We start from the raw sequence: 26839 nt of genomic DNA, 5'->3' as shown, positions 1-26839 counted from the left end.
GGTCGCATGTTAAGGAACAGCGTGGTCAAAATTATGCCTGAGCCGCGCGGCATACCGTCTCTCATAGCTCTGTGTTGTCTTGGGTTATTAAATACTATCAGTCCATGAAAAGTCTGGAAAATATGGCAATGAAGCACCCTGCTGTCCTAACATTCTCAATAATTAATGCTAAATGAGAACGTGCCTGTACGAAAATGATAACAGAAAAAGGAAAAAAAAACAAATCAAACAAAGTAACAAAATAAATATTCTTGGTATGACATAGTAAACGTACAGGTGCGCTCGGCAAGAAGTCTTCAAACATTATGAAGAATTTTAACTGAATAGGCCATGCAGTGTTGAGTTTTGCACGTTGTTTCTACCTTGAAACATTGTGATAGCTACCAGCGTGCTATGACTGCAGGATATTACATTCTTAAGCTTGATCCTGTTGTTTAAGAGGAAGCACCTAGTACCCGTGTAATGTCGAAACTTTCCCTTTGTTGCTACTGCGAGCAAGAAGTTACACCTCATGCAGAATTTTAAAGAACAAATTTAGTGACACTAGCCAGGTCGAGTAACTGCAAAAGAGGTTCATGCTCTAAAATTGTTCGTGCCTGCCAATCACGATGTTGGACGTATTATGACAAGAAATATCCATGAACGAAAAGTTTTGTGAATTCGGCATAGATGTTTTTTTTTTCTTTTCTATGTAACCACATAATCTTGATATAAGTATTTTATTGGTGCAAGGTCTAGGGACGGCCAAAGAGCGCCACCAAATAATTTTATGCCATGCGATGGGTACGAAAGCAAGATAGACTTTTTATAGGCGCATGGCGGCGATACATGGGCGACGTGGTAGTTAACTTTGTCTATACCAGAAAGTTGAGATGGCGCCAAGAAGTTTGCTGCTTTTTTGTTGTTTAGTCATTCCACGCTAACGTAGGCAAGTGAGAGGGAAGGAGAAGGTTTAGCTACACATAAAACAAGGGTAATAAAAGATGGCTTCCTGATGATGCCAGTTTCGTCAATTAGGGCAGACACGGTAACTTGCGATAAGAAAGAAACTGTAACAGGGACCGATTAAAAAAGCCACAAGTGATAGCGCACTCTGTCTTTTTGAATCAGATTGGTCAAAGGAGCTCCCGCTTGGAATGAAACAACTTGAAAATTCTGGCACGAAACTGTAAACGCTAATAAACGCTAATAAATAAGTGTGTGAGAGAGAGAGAGAGAGAGAGAGAGAGAGAGAAAACATTTATTTGGACCATCGAGGTCGTTGTTGAGGCCGAGTGGGTGGTGTCCTCATTCCAGGGCTCCACTGGCCATGACTGCTCGACGTACTTGCTGGATGAGAGCTTCTTGTCCCGCCAAGGTATCGCCGGTCAGCTGTACCTCCCACCGCTGAAATGACGTGACAGGCGTCTTTAAGTGTTGAGGTTTGCCCCCGCACCCCCACGAGATGTGAAAGAGTGTAGGGCGTGTGTCGCCGCACCAGGGGCAGATGCCGCGATATGTTTGTGGGTACATTTTGTTGTATCTGTGTAGGTTTGGGAATCTGTTAGTCTGAATAAGTCTGAGAGTTACTGCCTCTTCAGTGCAGAGCTTTCTGTGAGGGGGAGGATAAATCCTGTGGTTGAATTACTGGATCTTGAGTCGGTCGCAGTAATTGGATGGCAGGGGAATGAAGGTAAATGTGGGGATTGATGAGACGATTGGTTTTGCCCCGCTTGGTTCATTAGCGCTCGAGCTAAGGCGTTCGCCCTTTCGTTCCCCTCCAGTCCCGCGTAGCCCGGCGTCCACGTAATTTGACGGGATTCTTGCAGCCTCGGGGCTAGAATCTGAGCTGCCAACAGCGTTTTTCGTCCGTTGGTAAAGTTATGGCAGACCTGTTGCGAGTCGGTAACGACATGAACTTCCCTGCCTACCCTGTCTTGTTGCGCCGCGGCTATGGTCTCAGCCACAGCTGGGGTCTCTGCCCTGACGGAGGCCGCGAGTGTCAAGGAGTTGTCTCTCCCGTTTACGGTGGCTACTGCGAAGAGGCCCCCTATAGGGCATGCCGCCACGTCCACATACGTTACGTACGGGTCACCCTTGAATTGTCGGCGCTGTCTGTCGACGCGAGCCTTGCGTCGTCCTTCATGGAGTTCATGACTTGGCATTCAATTCTTCGGTATGGGGCACACCTTGAATTGCCTCTGACCTCGGGCGGGAGTGATCGTTGCCCATCGAGGGCACGGAGCTCTGTTGCCGTTCCGGTCCGGTAGAGGATGGCTCTGCCCGCCGCCGTGTTCTGTAGTCTGGCTTTTTGCAAAGCCTATAGCCGCGTCCTACAGCTCAGCGGAGGTGTTGTGGAACCCGAGGGCCGCTAACTTCTCGTTTAAGGCGGTGACAGAGAGACCCAGGGACGTTTTGTACGCGCCTCTGATGATGGTGTCTACTTGTTCTTGGTCGCGTTTGTTTAGCGAGTGGTAGTGATAGGGCATGCTATACGTTGCTCTGCTGATCACCAGAGCCTGGACGAGGCGAAACGTGTCCCCTTCTCGGATGCCCTTGCGGCTTCTTGTTATTCGTTTGATAATCCGCGAGATCTGGTTGTTGGCGGACCTTATGGTTTAGATGGTCTGGGAGGCTTTCAGGTTGCTCTGGATCCAAAAACCCAGAATCCTAGTCTTATTGCATTCCGTAATTTTCTGGCCCTCTAGATAGAGGTCGATAGGGCCGGGGGACTTGTAGACTCCTTCTCCGTGCACCCCGATCACCTCGGACTTCTCGGGCCCGCAACGCATCCCGCTCGTTGCCGCAAATCTCTCCACGGCCGTCGCAGCCTCCTGAAGGGTCAGCTCTTTTCCCGCGAGGGAGCCCTTGGTGACCCAGAGCGTGATGTCATCTGCGTACAGGGCGTAACCTAGGCCCGGGATCTTCCGCAGCTCTTTGGTCAGCGCTAGCATCGCGATGTTGAAAAGAATCGGGGAGACAATCGCACATTGCGGCGTTCCTTTGTTCGGTACGTCGATCATATCCGATCCAGTCTGGCCTATTCCGATGGTTGCCGTCCGACCCGTCAAGAACGATCTTGAAGTAAAACAAGTTGCACGAATCACCAGAGACACATGTCGTAAATTTCAATAGTAGGAACGAGGATTGTGCAATGACTGATAATCCCTTAAACTCCTACTTTCTGTATTTTGACAGCGAAGCTGCCGGCCGCTCGGTGGTCCTCATTACACGTGCCCGTCCGTGACAATAAATAATAATCAGCAATAGTACGTCCCTAAAGAAGAAAAGAAAATGGGATGGCTCATCCCCCTCGTAAAGCAGAGGCAACAAGCACTCAGCAAACTGAAGCTAACAGTGCATACATTCACTGGAATCACGCATACAACAAACAGGACAGCGTATATATATAGAAACTTTATTTGACAGGAAAAGATTTTGAGGAGGGGTGGTTGGAGCCCCTCAGTCCAGGGCCCCACTGGCCCCTTCCACCTGCCTTAGCTGGCTAATTAAGGACTTTTGTCCTACCAAGTCGCAACGGTTCTGCTGCGCCTCCCTCTGCTCCATTGTGTTATTACTATTTGGTCTATGAGGTCGCTTAGTGCACTCCCAAGTTACATGCAGTAGGGTGGGCATGTTACAGCACCCAGGACAGTTGGCCATATAGCGAGTGGGATACATGGCGTTTAGTATTTTTAAATGGGGAATACCCCAGTCTGTATCTTGCGCCAATCGGCGGCCTGTTCCCCGCTAAGTTGTGTGAAGCGGCAGGTATTTTCTAAGGACTCCGCGCTGATGAGAAAGAATATTTTTGGCATTCAAGTTCAAGGGATCTTGTGAGGGATAGTGCGAGTGGGTGGGATTAGAACAGGACGCAGTCGCTCAGTTGCTACACGCTCGAGCGCACGCGTTAGCCTGTTCGTTGCCTTAATTGTACCCCCGCGTGTCCCGGGCCCAAGAGTAGGCGATGACATGACTGTGGTTGAAAGGATTGAGGATTATCGCGAAGCTAGCCGCAGTCACGTGCCCCTAGAGAAACATGCGACATGTCTCCCTGGAGTCTGTCGTTCGTTTCTATAAAGAACAAGCTCGAAACAAGCATCTCTCATCATCAGCAATGGCTCGTACTGCCATAAGCGAGCAAAAATGCAATGGCTCGTACCCCCGTAAAAGAAAAAAAATGCAATGGCTCATACCGTTGTAAGGCGCAGGCTACGAGCGCTCAGCAGTGAAGCGAATAATGCATACATCCATTGAAATCACCCACGCAACACATAGAACCGCAGACGTTTCAATAAAGGACAAGCTCAAATCAAGCATCTGAACCATCAATAAAGCATTGGACCTCAGCAATTCTACTGGTTTTTCAACAGCTTCGCTGGATATCCACTTTCTTTTTTTATTTTGTGCGTGTTGAGAGTAGTAAACTATTCGGAACATTAACGTGGCTTCAGACGACGCTTTTTTCGCAAGCAGCATCCTGGTCTACTAATTTTCCAATATGGCCGATAATGGTGCTGGATTGCTAACTTTTTTCTCTAGCACTACGTACTCTTTGTTCTAGCAAGCGTTCTCGATCAGTAATTTTATTGCGATATGAATTATAGGGGCACTTTAGGCGCATTTCTACCGTGTCCGTCACCATGAAGTTCCGCATATAGCCCAGGGGTAATAACATCGTCGCCGCACGCCGTATGCTATGTGTGCGAGCGAAAAGGTGCGACGGGAGCCGCCGGCGAAAGCGGCTCAACCTCGCGTGCGCGAGCGACAAAGGCGGCGCGGAAGCGCGCCTCTTGCGCGCGAGGCACGGGGTTGAAGCGAGGGAGGGAGGGCGTTCTTCCCCAGCGGCGGCTGCTGCGGGCGCCGTATCTTGAAAGCGATCTGCGAAGAGGCCAAAGTGCACGCCCGCGGAGGGCCTCATATTCAAAGCGATCTGGGATGTTTGCAGAGTGCGTGTAGTACTGGTAGCTTTGTATGTGCTGCGCTTCTGACGTTTAGTTCGCGGTGAAACGGGTGATGTACGGTGGTCAATTCGCTCGTTGCTGCTGCCGCGACTCCTCGCTCCAGCGTGTTGACAGCGAGTTTCCGCGGCCGTCGAGCGAGATGTGTTCGTGTTTACCTGTGCGCCCTTGACACCGTGCTTGTTAATTTAGTTAGTAAGCGAATATTTACAAGTTTCTACGACCGACAAACTGCTATTCTTACTTAATAATAATAATAATAATAATATAAGTTTATTTGACCATCACGTCATACATGATGATACTTCGTATAGCTATCTAATAATTTGCTGTCGCAATCGGTTCTTCACCTTTCGGGCGCAACTGCGACTTTTTGTTCTCCTCTTCAAAATTATGACCTTTGTCAAGAAGCTTCACAATGTTTTATTGTTTTCTTTTGTTCTTATGTAACATGTCATCATGGCACTTTTAGGTCCAGAAGCAAGCCAATGATTTATAAAGTACAACAAGACCTGCAAGGAGTAAGCCTAATGCCCCTACGTGGCACCTTTGATGCAAGAGCCGCTTAAATAAGTAAGGCAAGCGTATTTGTTAAAAGTGAAAGGTTATAAAAACAAGAACCAGGATGCTCTCGGAATGGAACAGGTACAAGTTTTTGCAGTTCGATTCAACTCTTGCTGGTTACGTAACTCCCAGAAAGAATGGAAACTTCGCTGGCAAAACATAGAATCACGCAGGAGTTCCTTCATATTTCTATGTCAGGAGAAACAGCACCGCGTTGCGCTTCCTTTGGGGAAAAAAAGTTCAATTATTTCGCCCCTTGCATGTGAAGTCAGTAGGCGAGTCATGTCCTTCCGAAGCTGTGGTATCCGCCACTGTGCGTTGTCTGTGCGTTGTCCACCTTTTCATTGCTTTTGTTATTGTTGCTGTTGTTCTTGTATACCTGATAAGGCTCATACAGGCTCACATAACTCTCAACAATATTTTCTCAACTGATCTCCTTCGCTACTGTTGGCAATGCATAAAAACTACGTTAACTTAGTCACAATTTAAGTGCGTCTCTTCGTGCACAGGTCGATTAATTTTGTTATTATTTTCTTTCTGGTGAAGGTAAAATAAAGACCGCGACTGTTCGGCCCACCGTATGACTCTCTGCATAAAGTTTTGAGAGAATAGTTTAAAATTTTTACTGGTGGTAGCAGAAATTTCAGGCACTAGAGTTGATGCCATGATGCCCTCTAGGATAAACTTGCAACTCTTTTGTAATGCAGTGAACAGCTGCAATTGTTTCTGCATGATATTCCGGCGCCGTCAAGTATTATGCTCGTAGAAGAAAACAAATAAAAAACGACAATCTAAGTTATGCAAGCGCAACACATATTTTGGAATACATGGGAATCGATGCTTCATGGAAGCAGTTAATTAAATGCTATAAATTTTTATTCCAGTCCTGTGTTTTCGGTGCAAATAAAAAGATAATGAAAAAATAAGAATCTGTCACGTGTGCGTATACTTTCGCACACCCACGCCGCGCAGCGCATTACGACAACTCTTATATCGTGTCGCATTCTTTTTTTTTCATTTTTTACTTATATTAAATGTACGAGCCACTTCATCGCCATTGCCCCGCTGTGTGTATATGTCATAGTGTTTAAACGATCTTCATCAACACGCGGCGTCGATTTCAAATACATTGTTGGCGCGATCGATGTATGCCTTCAATTTAGGCATAAGGGTTTTGCAAAGTAGGCATAGAAAGGTTTGCTTTATTAAATGACTTGTGCCTTGATTGCGCATCTTTGTTGCCATGAGGATATCTAGGTATAGGATTTTTTTTTATCGCTGAGTAATTCCGTAGAGGACAAGCTCAGCAGCTTGGACACATATAAAGGTACTAGGAATGGTAGTACTGTCCTTTGTGCGAGCTACTCGGCAAGATAGCACTACCAGCAGCATCTAGTCAGCCAGCAACTACGGACAGGAAATCTGTTAGTGAGTGTGGACTCCGACACTCTTTTCAAAACGTGCCATGTATGCAATGCTTCATACTTTGTATATGTTATCGTGCTGGTGGAATTGTGGCGTCATTGTGACTCGGTGTTCGTATTGCCTTTTGTTGGAATCAAATTAAAAAAAAAAGGAAATCTTCTGAGAGTTCGGAAGGAACGCTTTACATTAAAAAGAAACTTGGCTGGGTTTTACAGCGTAAGCTGTTGTGCGCTCATCCTGATTGCCGTTTCGGTTGGCGATGCTGTCCGCCGCCGCCGGTGTCCGTCGCAGCTATCGCCGGGAATGAGAAAAGAAATACCCGGTTCCGGCCGGGATGGAACCCGGGCCCTCTGCGCGGGAGTCAGCTACTCTGTCACAGAGCCACGTCAACCTTTTGTAGCTTGCAGCGGAAGCATGCCCGATACACGCGTACTAGCGCGCGAGGAGACACACGATGTGACATGCACACCGCGTAGCGTCGATACGGGCACATTTCGCATTGCAGTAGCATACTATTACACCAGGAACATGCCATGGAGCAGTCTCATAGGTAGTAGTACTAGGTAGCTAGAGAAAGTTTGTAGAAGGAAGAGAAGATTGAGATGCATACAAAAATGCTAGATTAAAAAGAACATGCGCTGTATACCTGATGAAATCAAGCTAACTAGGTGATTATGTCACCGCCCCGTCTCAAAGGAGATGTCCATAAATCATCATCTTCATCATGATGAGGATCGTTACGTGCCAGTTGTCTTGCCATGGGAGATGCGTGCCGCGTAATGTCTATACGTGCACCCTTTGCATTGCATTTGCTTATTATTACCCTAGGTGGCACGCCATCTAGTACAAAGTAGATAGATAAGTCTTGAGGAAGGAAAAGGCTATGGAGATGTATAAAGATTGCTATAATGAAAAACAAGTATGACATACCTCATTAAATCAATAAGCGTAGGTGACTATTTTGTCACCACCCCGTTTCAAAAGGGATGTCAATAAATCCTCCTCCTCCGCCTCCTCCTCCTCATCATCATCATCATCGTCATCATCATCTTTATTAGCATCGGATCGTACCACTCGTCTTGCGATGCGTGATACGCGCCGCGTAGCATCGATACGTGCACACTTTGTAATGCATTTGCGCATTGTTAGGCCAGGCGCCACGCCATGTAGCAGCGCCGTAGGTAGCAGTACCATGCATATATGGAAGTCTTGAGGAAGAGAAAGAAGTTTATGCAAATGTTTAAAAATTGCGCAATACATCTACGGCATACCAGATTAAATCAAGAAACCTAGGTGACTATGCGTCACCGCCTCGTTTCAAAGCGGTTGTCAATAAATCCTCATCCTCCTCTTCCTCATCATCAATACCTTCATTAGTGTCGGATCGTGCCACTTGTCTTGTGATGCGAGATGCGCGCCGCGCGGCGTCGATACGTGTAAACTTTTGTATTGCAGTTGCATACGTGCAAACGCATAGCACCACGTGCCACGTCATGTAGCATTTACATAGGTAGTGGTACAAGGTAGATAGAGAAGGTTTCAGGAAGAAGAATAAGCAGATGCATACAAAGACACTAGCATGAAAAACATGCATAGCATACCCGATTAAATCAATCGGAATCAAGTGGTCAAATCAAACGGTTAAGTCAAGCGCTTTTAAAGGGAATGCCATTACATCATCATAATCAGCAGCAGCATCGTATCGTGCCATTTGACATGCGATGTGTCACGCTCGCCGCGTAGCGTCGATGCGTGCAAACCTGCAGTTGGGTTATATTCCGCCAGGTGTCCCGGCATGTAGCAGTTATTGCTGCATGTAGCGGGACCTGGTTAACTCAAGCAGGCTAGGTGACTATTTGTCACCGACCCGTTTAGACGGTGATGCCAATGAACCGTCAGTCATCATGATCAGCAACAGCACCGTATCGTGCCACGGTTCAAGGGATGTGACACGTGCGCTGCGCATTCTGCATACCTGTGCCCACTCTTCGGTACACGTCATGGCGTTTCCTCGTAAGGTACGAACCGCTGCTGTAGAAGCGAAGCTACGCGCGCGGCTGTAACCAGGCAACGTCGGGCTCAGCAGACCGCTCTGCAGAGAGCAGCGCAAGCTGCAGCTTGCCGTCTGATGCCGGGCGGATAGTTCAGATCATTTTGTGAAAAAGATTTCATATACGTGTTTTTACAGCGAAGCTATATACGTCCACCGTCAAATGAAATTTTCGTGTCGTTGGCGTGGTAAGCAAAAAACTCCCCATAAGTGGGCCGACCCCGAAGCTAGTGCAATGCCGGGCTGACCCGCGGCGGAGGTGAAGCAGGTGTTAAGCACACCCCATAGTGGGCCGATCACGTAAATAGTGCAATGCTGGGCCGACCCGAGCCGGAGATGCAGTTCGCGATTAAGGGGCCCACATACACAGCTTCGCTGGTCATCCTTCTGCACAGAGGGGAAGGGCACTGAGCTTATTTTATTTCGCGGTATATTTGCTGGCGCGGACAATCTGTTTCGTGCGGCACGTGGCAAACGGAACGGAGTGTAGTGCCCCAGCCGCGTTTATCGAGAGAGCGCGAGAGCCAGCACGTGGATGACGCGTGGGCGTGATTGACTGCGGTTCAAGCTTGGCGAATGCCTGTCAAGGTCATTGCAATTTTAAACGCGTAAGCATTTCTATGCCTCCCCAACGAGAAGACTCGTCCGTCCCTCACGAAAGACAAATTGCTGTAAAGAAATCAATTTATAAAACAAAATAAATTCGAAAGGAAATATTCACAGACGATTACAATACTCTGCAATGCGAAATTTTAGCGCAGGTCTATACGTGTTCTTATTTCGCGATATATTGGCTGGTGAGGAAAATCTGTCTCATACGGCACGTTTCAAACAAGGCGAAGTGTGGCGCGACGGCCTCCCTAATCAGGACATCGCGAGAAGCAGTGCGTGGGTGGCGCGTGGGTATGATTCACAGTAGCCGACGCAGAGAGACCTCTACTCATACAGAGCTTTGTTTCCATATATAGTATCGGTAGTGTCATTGGTGAACAGACGACGCACGTTACTATGGTTGCATCTCGTAGCCATCGTCGCTGCAAAGCCCGTCTTGCGCGGCACTACGGTTTTTTTACGACGCTTTCGCCATACCCTCCTCCTCGGCTTATCCCCTCCCGTTTCTACTGCACTTTCCTCCTTCGCTTTCCACCTCGTAGTTCCGTTGAAGCTTCCTCCTCCGCTTTCCTCCTCGCGCTCTCTTCGCTATCACCGTCTTTCATCCGCGTGTCCTCTGCTGAGAGACAGTTACTGCGCTGCACTTTACCCCAACCTTTCCTCCCCATCATCTAGAATCTCCTTCTCTCTCTCTCTCCGCGTTTGTTTTTTCATCCTTCGCTGCACTCGTTCTCGCGGTTATAACGCCACCGAGGGAAGACGCCGACGCCGACGCTCGCCGCAGCAACGGGCGCCTGAGCCGCGCTATAAAAGGACTCGAAGGCGCTCTAGTGCGTGCTGCCGAAAATGTAGCTCCTATGGAGCCGCTCCTCCAGCTTACGTTGTGATTGCGCGGCGTGTGCTGGGCAATCCAGTCACATTCTCTAGGGATGTTTTGTTTTAAGACATGGTTTGTTTTGTTCAAAACGATACGTAAATTTACCTGTAAAATACTGTCACATTATACAAGAGTTACTGTTTAATTTTGAATATTATCTGGCCCGTATTAATGTAGAGCTATTTTTCATGACCCGTTAAAGGTAATAATTAGAATGAAGAGTTCAAAGTGAATTCGCATAATATCGACACGTGTACTTATCTTTATCGGGCAACCACGTTTCGCCGCCTAACAAATGTAATCGCACAGTGTGGGACGCGCCTGCATGTATCCGAAGTTTCTGGAAAGTTATCGATGCTTCTATCCGCTGTCTGTTGTCGCCGAACCTTATGTTATCTGATTTCATCACCTGACCCGAATGGTGTAGAACATTGTGGAAGGCACGCGGGTCTGAACGATTAGTCTGGAACATTCGACGACTGTTCTTTAATAGCCGACGCGCTTGACCCGCTGATCAGATTTTCGATGATCGCCGACCGTGTTTGCCGCTATCGTTGTGCTATAAGTGTAGCCTGTTTTTGTGGGCACAGGTTCGCCCAATAAAAGCTAGTTTTGTATTCCACCGTATTGCTGCTTTCTTCACCGTCACTACCACGTGACAATATGGTTCAGCATTGGAATTTTAAATCTTCCCAATTATGCTATTTCTTGTTTGTCGATTGGTATTTTCAAATTTCGCGGTAGTGCTTGTGGTACAAGATTTCAGGATTTAAAAGGTTCATTTGTCGTTTTCATTATACTGTTGAAGTTATATAATTTCCTTCTTTCATTTCAGCCGTAGAACACCGGCTCGAAGAGCAGCGGCCCAAAGCTGACTGCGCAACGGAGAGGTATGCGATGGTCACTGTTCTGTTGTTGGTTACCTTTCTGATACTTTTCTGCAGTTTTCTTTCAGCTAGCAAATATGGGAAAGTTTGTATTTGTTACCTCGTGCCGCTGTATTGGTGCAAGTTGCATTTGAGATAAAAATAGGCGACATGAGGTACGTCTGAGTGTGACTTAAAAACGGAATACCTGGTTTAGGGAGAGATACAAGTGTAATTAGCGATGTGCTCAATGGGCGAAGAAGTGTCTCGATTGTACGTCAGATTTTGCCGTTACAAAGATCCACCGACGATTACGATACTCCTTAATGCAAAATTTGAGCGCTGTTCTGTACGTTTCTTCATTTCTCGACATATTAGCTGGCGCAGAAAATCTGTGTCGTGCGGAACGTTGCAAACGCGCGAAGTGTGGCACGACTGCCTCGCTAATCTGGAGATCGCGAGAGTCAGCGCGGGAGTGACGCGTGGGTGCGATTCACAGTAGCCACCGCCGGCAGACCTCCGAGAGGACCCACGCTACTGGCCATCGTCGCCACACCACGCTTCGGTTCTCACGCTACCACAGTACCCTCCTCCGCCTTCCGCCTTCCGCCTCACGGTTCCACTGCACCCTCCTCTCCGCTTTACTCCTGGCGTCTTTCACCTCCTGCGGCGCCCCGCGTTCGCTCTTTCATGCTTCGCTCGTTCACTCGGTTACGCCGTGCGAACACTCGCCGCAGGAACGGGCGCCTAAGAGCTGCGCTCTAAAACTTACGCCTAAGCTAACTACGCCCTGACATTAGAGAGCTTTAGCAGTGCTGTATTATGGTACGGTAAGTGCGGTATACGGTACGGTATTACCGTTCCGTACTAGCTTACCGCGATGACCGAAGACGTTTTAGCTGCGTGTGCCGCTCGATGCGTGCGGTAATGTGATAATGATGATAGCGGCTAACATTGGGACTTTTCATAATACAATAACTATGCGCTGAGCGCGAAATATTTATTTCGACGTATACCAGAAAGCTTTAGCTTGTCCATACACGCATTGTTCTTTACAGATATGCCCGGCTACCGCAAACGTAGACGCCAGTCACAAGGGCGGTAGCGACACCTTGTGACACTTCGTCATGTAACACGTGAAACCTTTTGTTACATACGTGTTCTTATCTAATGGATACATAAAAAAGGGTTTGTTTCTTGTAAATTACACCGCTGCTGGCACTTTACACCAGCAGATAACTAGAATATAGTTAGTTACTGCAAAAAAAAAAAAAACTAAGTGTCCACTCTAAGTAAACTCTGCATCACTAGATGGCGCCACCCAACCTGTATTTTTTTTTATGCCACTGTTTACTTATTGCCGCTTCATCGATCCGCAGAAGGTGATTTAAAGTGAGCTCTTACCGTAGTCCTATCATGGTAAAAAAAGTACGCGAGACGTTGCCATGCACGGCGTGGACTCTGTGGCCGACGCCAGTTCTCACTGTGTTGGCTTGGTGCGGCTCGGCTCGCAAAACACGGTGCAAGCCGAGCTTTACCGACTCCTTACCGCCTAGTATGCCGTACGGAAAGTCTCTCCGTACGGTAAAGTGCGCGTTTGCGCAGTCTTCGGCCGGTACGGTATTTCCGCGCTTCCCGTACGGTAACTTGGCGCTGCTAAATGTCTCTATTCTCAAAGAAGCGGAACCAGTAAAAGCAGCGATGCCTTACGGTGCACCAGCTGTGGATCGCGTCAGTGCTAGAACAATCGATGAGAAAGGGAATCGACGCAAAGAGGGCAAGGAGTGGGGAAGGGCGGTGGGCAAGAAGACCTGGCAGTTGCACTGATATTCTGTGATTTATTTAACTATTTTTGTGTGAGATTGAAACATTAAGGCTTGCTGTTGCCGTGTTAAATGTTCCTGCATATGAAAAAAAAAAATTGAATCCATTGACAGACTTGACCAGAGCAAAAATACCATCATGTTCAAGAAATTTTCCGCATAAGTGAAAGCTGGGCGAGTTCGTGATGGTTAACTGCAATATTGTAGCTCACAATTTTGACTGAGCAGTCGAACAAGCAGGTGACAGTGAATGTCACCTGCTTGTTTCATATCCCTATGCGTTCTCGAAGCATTTTGCTTGATTTCTTTTTAAGAAGCCGCAATTTATTAGTCAAACCTTACCCTCGCAATCCTTACGTGCCTTTTGAGCTGTGCTCTATTTACCAGTTTTCGTCGGAGAAAAGGCAAATGGGAGAGCTAGGAAATATTTTGTATGCGAAGGAGAAACCGGAGAGACCGAGAAAAATAACTTTAATAATTACAAAAAGTTAGAAATTATGAAGTTTGAATAGCCGAAACCACGATCTCATTATGAGGCATGCCTTAGTGGGGGACTCTGGAATAATTTGGACCACCTGAGGTTCTTTAACATGCACCTAACTCTAAGTAGACAGGTATTCTTGCCACCATCGAAATGCGGCCGCCGGGGCCGGTGTTTAATCCCCCCTTGCTGCAAGTTCGGCTTGCATTATTGTGCACTTTGTCATTTGCTTACCGGCGCCAGTGACGCAGCTTAAATGCGCACACTCGATGACGTTGCATGCCAAGATGGAGATAACAATGGCGGAGACACGTGAAGAACAAGGCTCGTCGTGGCCATTCGTTTATTTGAAGGTAACTTTCTATATATCCCCTGTTTTTCTCTGAAGAATACATGTACAAAACTGTAGACCGAAGCATGACAATCACGGAAGCGAAAGGTGGCCTTGGCATTTAAAAATAAAAACAATACGTATATTCTCGGGTTATCCGTGCCAGAATCACGATCTGATTTTGACGCACGCCGTAGTGGGGGACTGCGGTCAATTTTGACTACCCGGGGCTCTTTAACGTGCCCATAAATCTAAGTACACGGGTGCTCTCGCATTTATCCCCCATCGAAATGCTGCCGCCGTACCCGTAAATTGATCCGGCCACCTCGTGATCAGCAGCGAAACACCATAGCCACTAAGGAACCACGGCGGGTAATGAAAAAAGAAAGACAAAAGTAAAAAAAATATGTAACGCAAGTGCGACTTTCCAATACTCATCAAAGGACATTTCTTTTTTTATCTGGACGCCGGGTTCCGTGTTGCTCACGTCCAGCTCATTAGCGCTTCGGGTATTGAGTGCCCTTTTCTGACAACATTGTCTTGCATGGGCGCCAAGCATCTGAAAATGTTTCGGAAATAACCAGCTTTTTTCGTAAACTTGAGAGGCTATAGATTTCTTAATGATCTCTGTGATACTTATTGGGGGCAGGGAAGTTATAATTAAGACGTCCTCAAGAGCAATAGAGTCCTAGAATGTCCTGAAGAAATGTCAAGATGACTTATGTATAAAAGGTGAAGGGGGCCATAGGATTCCTTGGGCTTTTACTCTAGCAAACGAAATAAATTTTAATCAGCAGCAACTTTTATTATCTTTGAGGTTGCTTTGAAAACGGAGAAGGAATTGAAAAATGTAGAGCAGTAAAGAAAATAAAGAAGTAAACCGTCGGTGCTGCCGATCCACTTGACCAATCGGCTGGAAATCAAAGACACGTAGACTACCACAACAAAATTCGTAGTTGGTATATTTCACCGCTACGCCGCAATGAACCGGCCTTGAAAATTGGGACGTATTTGGCCATCAAGTCACGTCAATTTTGTCAAACAATTTCCGTCAACGCAGTGGTAACATACATTATGTACTTTTCTGTATTTGTGCCCTATTTCTGCTGTGTTTAAAATTTTCTCTCTCACATTTAGAGCATATAACGCAACTACCATTTGCAAGTTGTATACCTTCTAGGTTTCTACATGTTCGCTTGTTTCTTTGAAATTTACCAGGCTATAGGAATGCCGTTATTCTAAAAATAAACACACACACTCACACTAAATCTAATCCGCACAAGCATTTCAGGCTTGTGTGCATGGATTTGGAGTATACGCGAGAAAATGCTTTCCTAAAGTTGCTGTAAACTAACGGTTGTGAAATCGTGACCTGCCCTTTCGTTTCGAAACTCGCGATAAAAAGAACGGTGTTTGCTCGTGTTGTAGAGACGCGCAGCTTGGGGCAAGGTATTTCAGTTTAGATGTCAGAAAAAGTCATTGATACGACCCGTCACCTCTCGCTCGTCACGACGTGTCGACTACGCCAAGTGTCCGCGCTGCAGAGAGAAGAACGTACGTGAATAATTTCGTTCACTTTACAGTTCACTTCTCCTTGCCGACTCAATTCTCGGAATGTGGCAGTTCCAAATGACTCTCGCAAAGGTCAGCCTTGGGATCATGACTGACGAGAGAACGCTGAGATCAGCCAAGCGCATTCTCTTTGCTTCCGACAGTAACTGAGGTTTGCTGACGTTTACAGATGTGACGCAGGTATGCCTTCTAGAGGCCTTAGAAATTTGTTTCCGACGGTCGTTCTGGAGAAGTTTGCTTTAGTCTCTCGGTCTGTTCTTCGTTAAAAACGCACAGACAGCAACGGAAAGCACAGGTCGATAGCACGTGATCTCGCCAGGAGGGGTCTGCCGCAGTTGTTGCCACAAACCGTTGTGCAAAAAGAACGAAAAGAAATGCCGCTGTTAATATCAAAAGCTCTCGCCCACCCACCTCTCCCAGTATATATATATATATATATATATATATATATATATATATATATATATATATATATATATATATATATGTACACCAGGGCTGAGAAACCCAGTGCAAAAATGACAGGGCCCTCCCAGTGAAAAAAAAGAAAGAAAACGCGGAGCTTTGTCATTGGTCCCGCCTTCCTTTTACGCCACGATCCCCCTTGCGAACAGTGAGAAGCACGAACAAATGCCTGTGCGGGGACCCTACTCAATCCCCTCCCCTGGCTCCAAGCTCGGCCTACATTATTGTGCACTTTGTCATTTGTTCACCGCCGCCAGTGGCTCCGCGGGAAGTGCGTACACTCGATGAGGTTGCATTCCTAGATCGGGAGGACAGTGGCCGTGGACATGTGAAGAACAAGACTCATCACGGCCATTCTTCTGTTTCAAGGTAACATCGTTCATATCCCCAGTTTTTCTTTGAAGAATACATGTACGAAATTGTAGACCGAAGGCTGGCCATCACGCAAGCGAAATGTGACCTTGGCATTTAAAAAATAAAAATTATATTATCGCTTTCCACGTGCCAAAATCATGATCTGACCATGAGGCGCGCCGCAGTGGCGGACTCCGGTTAATTTTGACCACCTGTAGTTTTTTAACGCGCACCCGATGCATGGTACACGGGCATTTTGCACTTCGTCCCCATCGAAATGCGGCCGCCGCGGTCAGGATTCGATTGCCCGATGTCGCGCTTAGCGGCACAACGTCACCGCCGCTAAGCCACCGCGTCGGGTGGCTTTGGCATCTGTCGAATAAAATGGCGACAGGCTTCTAGATAACGCAACTTCGTCGGTGAAAGTGGACACTGAAAAAAAATAATCACGGTCAATTTGCTTTCTTGAGCACACTGAAAAACATTGTCTGGAGCCGGGGGGCCGCTGGCTATCTGCTGTATGTTACAGATATCGACGTACTGTGGGTTCCACGGCTTCTATACAGGGGACCTCGCACCGCTGTAGCCACGCGGATTCATTTATAAAAATGCTTTTTCACATCGGGGTTCCCGTCGTCACTAAGAGTTCCAAATCTCAAAAGACGTTTAGAAGATGATCAGTTGCTTTTTAACTGCGCTCTCATGGCGGGAAATATCGAGCGCTGACCAGTCGTTGAAAACAAAAAAAAAAGAAGGAGGACGTTTCGGCCCAGTACGGGAGCCTTGTTCACAATCCTACGGGAGCCTTGAATGTGGACAAGGCACAAGGCCGAAACGTCTTTTGTCCTTTTTGTTTTCAGCGATTGGTCGGTGTTCGATATTGCCCGCCACGAATTTTCCCGAACCAGACAGGTTTTCGACGAACTCTGAATTACATTGCGCTGTCACGTTGTGGTGTAAAATTTCGCAGCATGGGGTGGATTCGTGAGTGAGCACGCTCGGCCAGACTTAATAGTGCAGTCCTAAAGTATGATTGTGGGTGCACTGAAGCGGACCCGGTGCAATTAATGAATCATGCAAGTTCTTTACCTCAACCTAGCACACGCTAGCCGGATATACTTCTCGTGCTTTTGATTTCGAAAGCTGGTTAAATTCAGTAAACTCTGGCTTGCTTCGCTAAATGAGTGTCAGGTCTGGTGGGGTCGGCCATGTTGCCTGGGCTACTCGACGGAGCCCGACCTACTCGGTAACCAACGGTACATTCGGCAGGAAATCTTGCCGGTGTTTACCTCTAAGCAGGCAAGCGGTGTTACAATTGGTAATTCATTAATCCATGTTGAAAGGATATGTCGTAATTTGGCTTAAAGATCTGGCATGCTACGAATCAGCTAACGTTAACGGCCAGTAATGTTGCGCTCCTGAGAAAAATGTAGCCGTTTTCCTCTTTCTGGATTACAATGAAATTATTTTCCTTTCCTGGAGGAGGCTATTTTATGGTGGGTGATAAAATCATTTTGGTTACAGAAGTGACAAGTAAAAATTGCTCGCAATTAGTCAGTGTCGGCAGACATTATGTACGACTGTATGTTAACGCTCTCAAAATGTAGACTACTGGTGACAGTCCTTCAGTGCAGCCTCATCATGTTAAAGCGAATAACTTATTTTTAAAATTTGATTCTTATTAAACCTCTCCGTGGCAGCACTGGATACCTTGATCAGGTACTTGCATAAGAGCAACTGTTATATAATGCGAAGGTTAAGGTTATACAATTGCTCAAGATCGACGAAAGACATTGGGTAAGGCAAGAGACGCGAAGCAGAAAAGAAACTGAAAGTAGGTTTGCCACGTTATAATAAAAGAGAAGGAAAGTCTGCTGCTGTATTGCTTGTTTATTTCTTTTATTGTATGCCTCTCTTGTTTTGTGATGTAATTGCTCGCCGTACACGTGGATACGTGTGCACGTGGATACGAATACGTGTGCGCCCGTCGTAACCAGGAACTGTGTAACTACGTACTTAATCAGAAATAAAAGAATAAATAAACGTACGTGATTAGATGGGCAAATAGTCTCATGTGAATGAAAGTTGAACCATGCGCCTCTTCATTAAATGAATTCCCTCCAGTGATTTCTTCAACAGAATTTCGGCTACTTGCATGCATTGGCTTCCTTGCGCATTGACTTGACCCGACTCCATCTAGAGTAGCATAAGAAGCAAAAATCGTTTAACTAAGAAGTTTTGCATGAAGTTGAATTTTGGTGTGGTCATTAAACTCACAACATTCCTGGCTCATGTGAGCCAATAAATACAGATATATATACAGGACGACTATCTTGTTGAGTGGTTAATTAAGACTGAAAAAGATACTGACGAAGTGAAAAGAACATTTCAGATTAACAGTTGTGATAAACAGTTGTGAAAGGCTAAGAAAATGCACGCAAGGAAAGATTTGTCATTGGGTCATCACTTAGTTTCGTCTGGAACTGTCGAAAGTGCTGCAATCTCCTTCGCTCTACGAAAGCACAAGAATTGTTCTGAACGAGACGTTGCGGTACTAATATATTCAAAGCGCTACAACGACTATAGCGCGGCGCTAGTTAAAGGCGTCAGTATCAGGCGATGTAATGTCAAATTTTAGTGGTATATGTCTCGAATTTAACAATGTCAGAAAGGGGACCCTCTTGTACGCGAAGCGCTGTCCGAAAGCACCAACGCATGTGCAGCATACAAGAAACTCAATGCGCGACCATGTTCGGATGCTTCTCAAAGCTACACGTCAATCTTGTGCGATCAGATGATTTACCCTTAAACAGGCCTATATGCTATTGGAACTGGCTCAGCCTACACAGAGCTGGGTGGGATTATTTAAGACTCGACAATTCACTTCCACGCTTTACGTCTTTTGTGCAGAGACCGGTGATATAAGATACTTCGGCTGGTTGTGCCCGCAATTAGAAATGGAAAGGCGTTACTTCGCAGCCTACAGAACAGGGGTCTTCCACACGTGAACTTTAAGACGTAGTGTTCCCTAAAGGCCAGGAGTAGTCAGAAAAGGAGTTCGGTGCCTGTTTATTGTGTTCCTCCGTGACACCGAATTGGCCTATGTTTGGGCGAACGCACGTACTCATAGCATAAATGATCCTGAGGCGGAACATGTCCCGGCCGAACCCGCCAGTGTAATCCCACCTACTGCTACCCCACCATCACTAACAGCACAAGTAGCCGTGAGAGGGCTTTACTGCTTTACTCTGCGTGTTTTATTTTCGACTCCGGATACCTCAATTCTTCCAAAATGTGCCGTCGACTACAAAATAAAAAGCGTCGGAGAGCGGGAACCTTTTCCAGGAACTCAACGCCGAGAACAGACCCAACCTATATGGAGAAAATACCAACGTTCCAGCGATGCGTATTGGCATCCAGTGCGAATACATGCTGTCTTAGGTGTCGCGGGTGGCCTGGCGGCGCTAGGTGGGCATACAGTCAATAATACTCAATGCGAATGATGACAAAAGGCTGGAAATTTCTGGTATTGAAAAAGGCTTCAAGCTTATCCTGCTATGAAGGCGCTGACAAGGAAACTTCGTGCAAGGATAGTTAAATGCACCGGAAACCGATCGAAACAAAGCCCCCCCCCCCCCAAAAAAAAAAGAAAAAAGAAAACGCGCCGCTTCGATCACAGTGGCCACAAAAATCACCTTTTTGATCCAGGCCAGTGAGCCTCCAAACGCTGCAAGCGTTAGCCCTGTAAAAAGTGGTCTATTTATGGTTTATTACCACTCTGGTCTGGCTGTGCACTGCTTCGAAGTGCTGTGCTAGTGGCTGTATAGTATGCTCAACAATACTGACGCAGCGATTGGTATATTAGTACTCTCAGAAGTATATAAATGATCAGCAGACTGACAGTAGCACTGCTTAATCTTCAATCATCGAGCCAATTGCTAAATCCATAACAGACCTCTCAAAGATTTTTCGGTCGGGATTTTTCGTGGCATCGTTCTGTCGTCACTCAAAAAGTGCACCGTCACCTAATGACCGCGGCCACTCAGACAAACCTCAAAGGCAGCTGGGAAAGGGCTTTGTTGTTGAGTTTCCACGTAATAGAATTATGGTTTCTCGTATACTCGAATTACAATCCGAAGACTGAACTGCTGGGCTAGTTGGTCACCCGACATAAAAGACGAGTTTTGTGCCAAGACCACACACACAAGAAAGGAGACAACACGGGCGCTTACTTGAACTGTTGTTTCATATCTGCCGATTGTGTGTACGTCGTATGTTGCGAATTTTCGGAAGCAATTTACTTCGACAAATTCAATTAGTTCAGTAACGCACTTGCGCTTGGCGGAGGAGGGCCTTGGAGAATGAGCTTGTGTGCTGCACTTCCGCGGACGTGAAAGCAAGCGTGTCGTACGTGTCTAACGTCAGCAACTACTTCGCTGTGCATCCACTTTCACAGGTTGGAATGTAGGCGAATTCTTTTGAGTCAGCGTTCGTCAAATATTGATTCGTTTTCTTTTTACATCGACCAGCTCAGAAAACGTATTTCGATTACTTAGGCAAGCTATGCAAGTTACAAGTCAAATCCACCGACAAAAAAGGCGGGACGGGGTCCCCATTATAAAAAGAAATAATGACCTTCCTTTCTGAACAACAGTATAAAAATTAATAACAAAGTGTTGGTACTTGCAGAAAGAATATGTGAGTACCAGGAATCGAAGATTTCAGTATATATTGCAAGAATGGAAAGGTATAGGACGAAAAATAAATCATAGCCTTGAAGCTAAGCCCAACGAAATATGCGTTTAATAATACGATCATTATATAGCGAAAGTTTGATTGGCAAGTAGAATGATTTTCCATTATTGAATGATTGACAAAACAAATTTTACTTGGAGAAGTTATTCTGAGATAGTGAACAGTTCATATCGGGTGCCATCATTGAGAACCCAGTCAACAAATCCCGCCTATGAAATATGAAAGGTTTGATGGCAAGTGTTCGTAATTGTGTCCCTAAGAAGGATACTGTTGAAACAACGATACTCATGTAGCGATGCTGGCCGAATCAGGACTGGAAAAGAACTGCTTAGCGTGAGCTACTTCGAGATAAGCTATTGTTACGCGCTATTACCGCGCACTGAAGCACGCATCCTACCGAGCATGGAAGAATGCGCCAGAAAGACGGTGAACACGACGATCAGAGTAGCGCTCGTGTTGTTGTTCTACCATCTAGCCTGCAGGCTGTCTCTCTCTGTACATATTTTGGTAATACAATTTCCTATCCCTTTTCGCTACTGTCATCTGCGTGGCAATATCCCATACAGCTATATCTACTAGATAAGGTGGGAAGCAGTCCCTTAGCTAATATAAGTGACAGCATTTCTTGTAGTATAATCAAGCTCAGCTGTGAAGTTTGTGTAGACCGTTCACTGCCTTCTATCACAAATATTATCGTAGCTTTTAATCAGTCAACCCGAATGTGTTCTTTATTTCATGAATTAAAGTGATTATTATAGGTAAGCACCCACACTTTTCATGTCCAACAATTATGTTGTATGGGCACCTTAATATACAGGACCACTGATTGGCAGAAACAAACAGAAATTTGTGGCAATTCCAAATATTTTCTGATTGGTTTCAGATCAGGCTTGTCCACAGAAGATGCCATGTTGTTAATCAAACATCAACTGCTATTAGCTAAACCAAAAAACACTCGAGCTCTCTTGGGGTTGGATGTCGAAAAAGCTTTTGACGGAATTAAGCATAGAGCAATACTTGCAGTGATTTCCGAACTGGGATTGGGGAGAAAACTCTATGAAGTGGTCAAAACCTTTCTTGGCAATCGTTCAGCTCACCTTAGATTCGGGGATATTAAATCAAAGAAGATGGATCTCGGTGACAGAGGGACGCCACAAGGGTCGGTCTTGTCACCTATGCTTTTCAACCTGGCCATGTCAAAAGTGGCAAAGGGACTAAAAGGGATAGAGGGCATTCACTTTACCATTTATGCAGACGATGTGACTATATGGACCGCTGAAGGAAGTATGGGACATGCGGAAAGCAGACTTCAGAAGAGCATTTATGAGGTAGAGTCTATTTTAGAAGGCATGGGACTCAAATGCTCTGCTAATAAGTCTGAACTCCTTGTACTCAAGAACAGAAGAAGGGGTAGAAAACCGAGGGGATACGTTCCCGAGGAAGAACCCAGGTTAGTACTGACCATGAAGGCAGGAGAATCTATTAAGCAAGTAGAATCCATTAGAGTCTTAGGGTTATTCCTGGAGGCAAACGGGGCAAATGGAAGAACAATACGACACATCACAAGCAAGACTGTGGAGGTAATAAGACTGCTAAGGAGAATCACTAACAGACACAGAGGGCTGGGAGAGGAGAGCGCCATGAGACTGGTCCACGCTTTCGCCTTGTGTCACTTCTCATATGTAGCTGGGATGCTCACTTGGACACAGACAGAGATAAACAAGTTGAACAGATTAATTAAAAGGCTAGTCAAAACAACAGTGGGGTTACCGATTAACACTCCGGATAACAAATTGATGAAACTCGGGCTCCACAACACAATAGCCGAGATAATTGAAGCTCAGCAAATTGCCCACAGAGAGAGGCTCTCTGGAACAAGGCCAGGTAGAGCAATACTAGAAGAGGTAGGATGGTGCCCAACCGAATCCAAAATTTCAGGTGAAGGCACAGTAGAACTAAAAGATAGCATAAGAGAGGTAATCAAGACGACTCCTTTCCCCAGAAATATGCACCCGGTGCACAACCTGGAAAGACGAAAGGCAAGGGCCAAAGCTCTCCTGCAAGAGATAGAACACGACAGAGAACATGCGGCATTTGTAGATGCTGCGTGGGTCAGAGGAAAGAAAGCCTTTACGGCAGTAGTAGTAGATGCAGATGGTCTCACTCGGGATGCTATTACAATCATGACTAAAGACACGACAGTCGCGGAACAAGTAGCGATAGCATTGGCTTTAAGGAATAATAAGTGGACGAAGATATACAGTGACTCTAAGATGGCTATTAGACACTTTACCAAAGGCTTTGTAACCAAAAGGGCTGCCCAGCTGATCGGTGAGTTAGACAGCCAAGAGATCGAAATCCGCTGGTTTCCTGCGCACATGGGGTCTGTCGATCCATCTCGGAAGAATTTAAACGAGATGGCTAACGCAGCTGCACGAGGACTTACTATCCGTGCACTACGCGACCAGGACCTTAATAATATACAGGAGGAGAACAGGGACCAATTACTAACATATAATGAAATCACGAGGCATTATTACATGAACAGAAGGGAATTCCCAGTGCCACACGCTAAGCTCAATAGAGCTCAAGCGGTGACTCTGAGATTGTTGCAAACAAGAACTTATCCAAGTCCAAACTTTATTAACAAGATATATCCTGAAAGAGAGATACCAATCAATTGCGAGAAGTGTAATGGCATCATTACTCTGGATCACATGCTTTGGCAGTGTCCTGTGACTTTCACAGACTGTGACAAGGAGAGAGACTGGTGGCAGCGAGTCCTACACAGTGGAGGTCTTTTCGATCAAGTACAGGCCGTCCAGAAGGCCCATGATACGGCGGTAAGGTTAAACCTTACTGTCCCGACGTGGGAGCCGCCTGCGTCAACCTAAGGGTTGATCTTCAGGACATTAAATAAAGTTCATCATACCATACCATACCCTGCATACATTGTGAGCCGAGAAACCCTGTCCTTATTTGTAACTGAGAGTTCATAAAACCGACTTGTTCGTGCCTTCAGTCATTTGACCATAAAACTATTCAGCTCCTGTTCCACAGGTAAAATCTTTAAGCGTGGAAAAGTACCTTAAAATCCACAACAGAGCTGAGTTGACAGATATACCATTCAGCTAGGTGAACTTACCAAAATGTTCCTTCCCTTTCAAATAAGATATATAATATTTATTATAAACAAATTATTATCGGTAATGGAAACACATGCTCCACTTTGCATTGGCCCTGGCGTAGAAATACTTTGGATTTGTGAAACATGAAGAATATTTATAAGGAAGAACAGTGCCTCTCATGAGCGATTCATTACTCCACACGCTCTTCAAGCAACGGGCACCATTTAAATGCTCCCCCGAATGCACTAGCGTGCTGAAACAATCAATCAAAAATGTTTTTCAACAATGCGAAGCCACGAAATTCTTGATAATTTTGACGTCAAAAGCGGTGTCTGTCACATTTTTGTAGCAGCCCTTTTCTGTATATTTACCTGTATGCTTAAGTTCTGCAGGTTCATTATGTTAAATTATTTGATTTAAATTAATTGCATTTAATTTGATTTTAGACCCACTCCTCTCACACACGTAGCACTGCTTCCACGTACCAATTTAACGGCTCTCTGACCCCTACTTTCACGCACGCATGTGAAGCTGCTTTATGAAACTTTGATTTTTTTCTTTTAAAATTCTTCCCCAGGTGTCTTCTATGCTCATTACTACCGAAGGCATATTACAATTCATGGGCAATCTCAAGACGTCAACTATCTTTGTACCAAATTGCATTGAAGCACAGATATGGAAAAACGGAACGCATACACTTTCTGCGTGGCGCTTGAAATATTATACGCTTATTTTATATCCAACTGTTAGCCTCCTACAAGCTGCGAAATAAGCGACGTAGTGCGCTGTTCAAGTCGGGCAGCTGTTCGAACCGCTGTACTGGATTCTCAAATACCTACTAATTTTGATCTGCATTCTTTCTTTTCTGGTAATCAACACTTTTGACTTTCATGCACTGCGCGACATTTTCACTTTACAACATGCACATACTCGCCAGCCCGAGCACTGCAAAATTACTAAAATCCCGCGCTCGCGACACTGAGAAAGGCGAAGAGGGATTTCTTTATTTCTTGGTAATAAAGCTTGCTTTGAACGCATTCCATTTGGGGGATGCATACGCACTTTCTTAACGATCCCTAGCCATTGACAAAAAAGACAAGCAGCAGGAAACTTGCAACTGCGAAGGCTGACAAGAAAAAACAAACATTGTTTTTAGATCACGGTGGCTTCTTCACGGGATTAGCTGTTGCAAATTTGGCCTGCTTTAGAAACTTGGCTGCGTAAAATTGCTCGAAGCATGTGCCTCCTAGCATTACTTCAATACGAGAAATGAGGCCAATATTAATACCAACGAGTGAAGCGTTTTGAGAACACAATTCTTTTTCTCACAATTTGATGCAACATTTGTAAAACCGTAAATGAAGCCGAAGTTCGTAAACTTTACGAAAAATTCCACGGGGATGGAAACTATGCGCACATTCACTTAAATCGCAACTTCATATTTCAATAGGACGTCATTTGTTCAGTCTCTTCCTAAAACCCCTCAATTTTTCAAAAGTAGCCCCATTCTTAGATCTTTCCGCCACCCCGCTCACCCTGGCGCGTCTTCCTCCACGCCTCCTGTCGCCCCAGCCTCCTCCGCTCCCCCATTGGCCAATCTGTGTCACGTGGAAGTAGGCGCCGCGCTTTTGTATATTTTTTCTTTCCAGCGCGGAGCAGGCACCGCGCTTTTGTATATTTTGTTCTTTCCAGCGCGCGCCGACCTCCATTGTTGGGCTTGCGCGACGAAAGTACGGCAGGCGGACTGACGGAGTGGGTTAGTGTAATAGAATGTGTAGGGCCGGGAACTTAATTGCGAAGCCAAGCTGCTGCGCTTTCGGTTGCCGCAACAGACACAGCGAGGGCAAAAAGCTTTTTGCTTTGCCGTCCGGCGGGCGCAACGCAAAAAGAAATGTGGATTCGAAGGATCGGGAGCGCTGACTTCGAGGAAGAGAACGCACGGCTTAGTGAAGTAAGGGCCACGGCTACTCACAACCTCTTATTATGAGCCTAGTTCAAACTTTCCACTTCGAAAAAGTGTGTGTTCATGCTCTGCGTGGTTTTTAGCGCTTTGTTTAACTTTTTTTTTCGAGTGTGGTCTCTCTGTTTCATGTAGTTTCGTCTTGCGGTGAAATGCACGCATCTGCAGCTGGCCTGTGACATAAAAGCGACTTTATTCACGGTGTATTTTGAGCTCCACCAGAAGTTATCACATTCTCGACGCTTTTTCAAGGCTCAATATGACTTACGATGCAGTCTTTTAGCTTCGAATGTACGCCCGCATGTATTGATTTGGTTTGTGGTGATTTACGTTTTTAACGTTCCGAAGCGACTAAAGCTAGGATGCAGTACATAGTGGATGGCTTCGGATAACTTTATCTAGCTCGTCTGGGATGTTTAACGTGCACATTGATCGTAGAGTCGTACGTGGGCCGGTAAATTCCTCGTTGGCGTTTCATAATACTCGTGCGGGCGCGCTAGCGCTGCTTTAGAAGTTGGCGTCTCGGTGCGATTGTATTTCCTGAATAATTTTTTTTTACTAGTTGTAACACCTTGTCATTATTTCGTATTGTTGACGGCGCTTCCAGGGCACCAAAGCGGCAACGGGAACACCAAA

General features: G+C 45.9%; 1 protein-coding gene across 1 annotated transcript in view; it reads left to right on the top strand.

Moving 5' to 3' along the window:
* LOC126529736 (uncharacterized) overlaps positions 1-26839 on the top strand; it is a 396708-nt gene that overhangs the window by 254307 nt on the left and 115562 nt on the right. The window contains exon 3 of the mRNA XM_055069944.1: positions 11304-11358. The gene's annotated coding sequence lies outside the window, so the exon portion shown is untranslated. The remainder of the gene's footprint in view (positions 1-11303; positions 11359-26839) is intronic.

This window comes from Dermacentor andersoni, chromosome 9 (assembly GCF_023375885.2).
Source record: "Dermacentor andersoni chromosome 9, qqDerAnde1_hic_scaffold, whole genome shotgun sequence".
NCBI lineage: Eukaryota > Metazoa > Arthropoda > Arachnida > Ixodida > Ixodidae > Dermacentor > Dermacentor andersoni.
The sequence above is the reverse complement of the archived record's forward strand: the minus strand, read 5'-3'. Positions and strand labels throughout refer to the sequence as shown.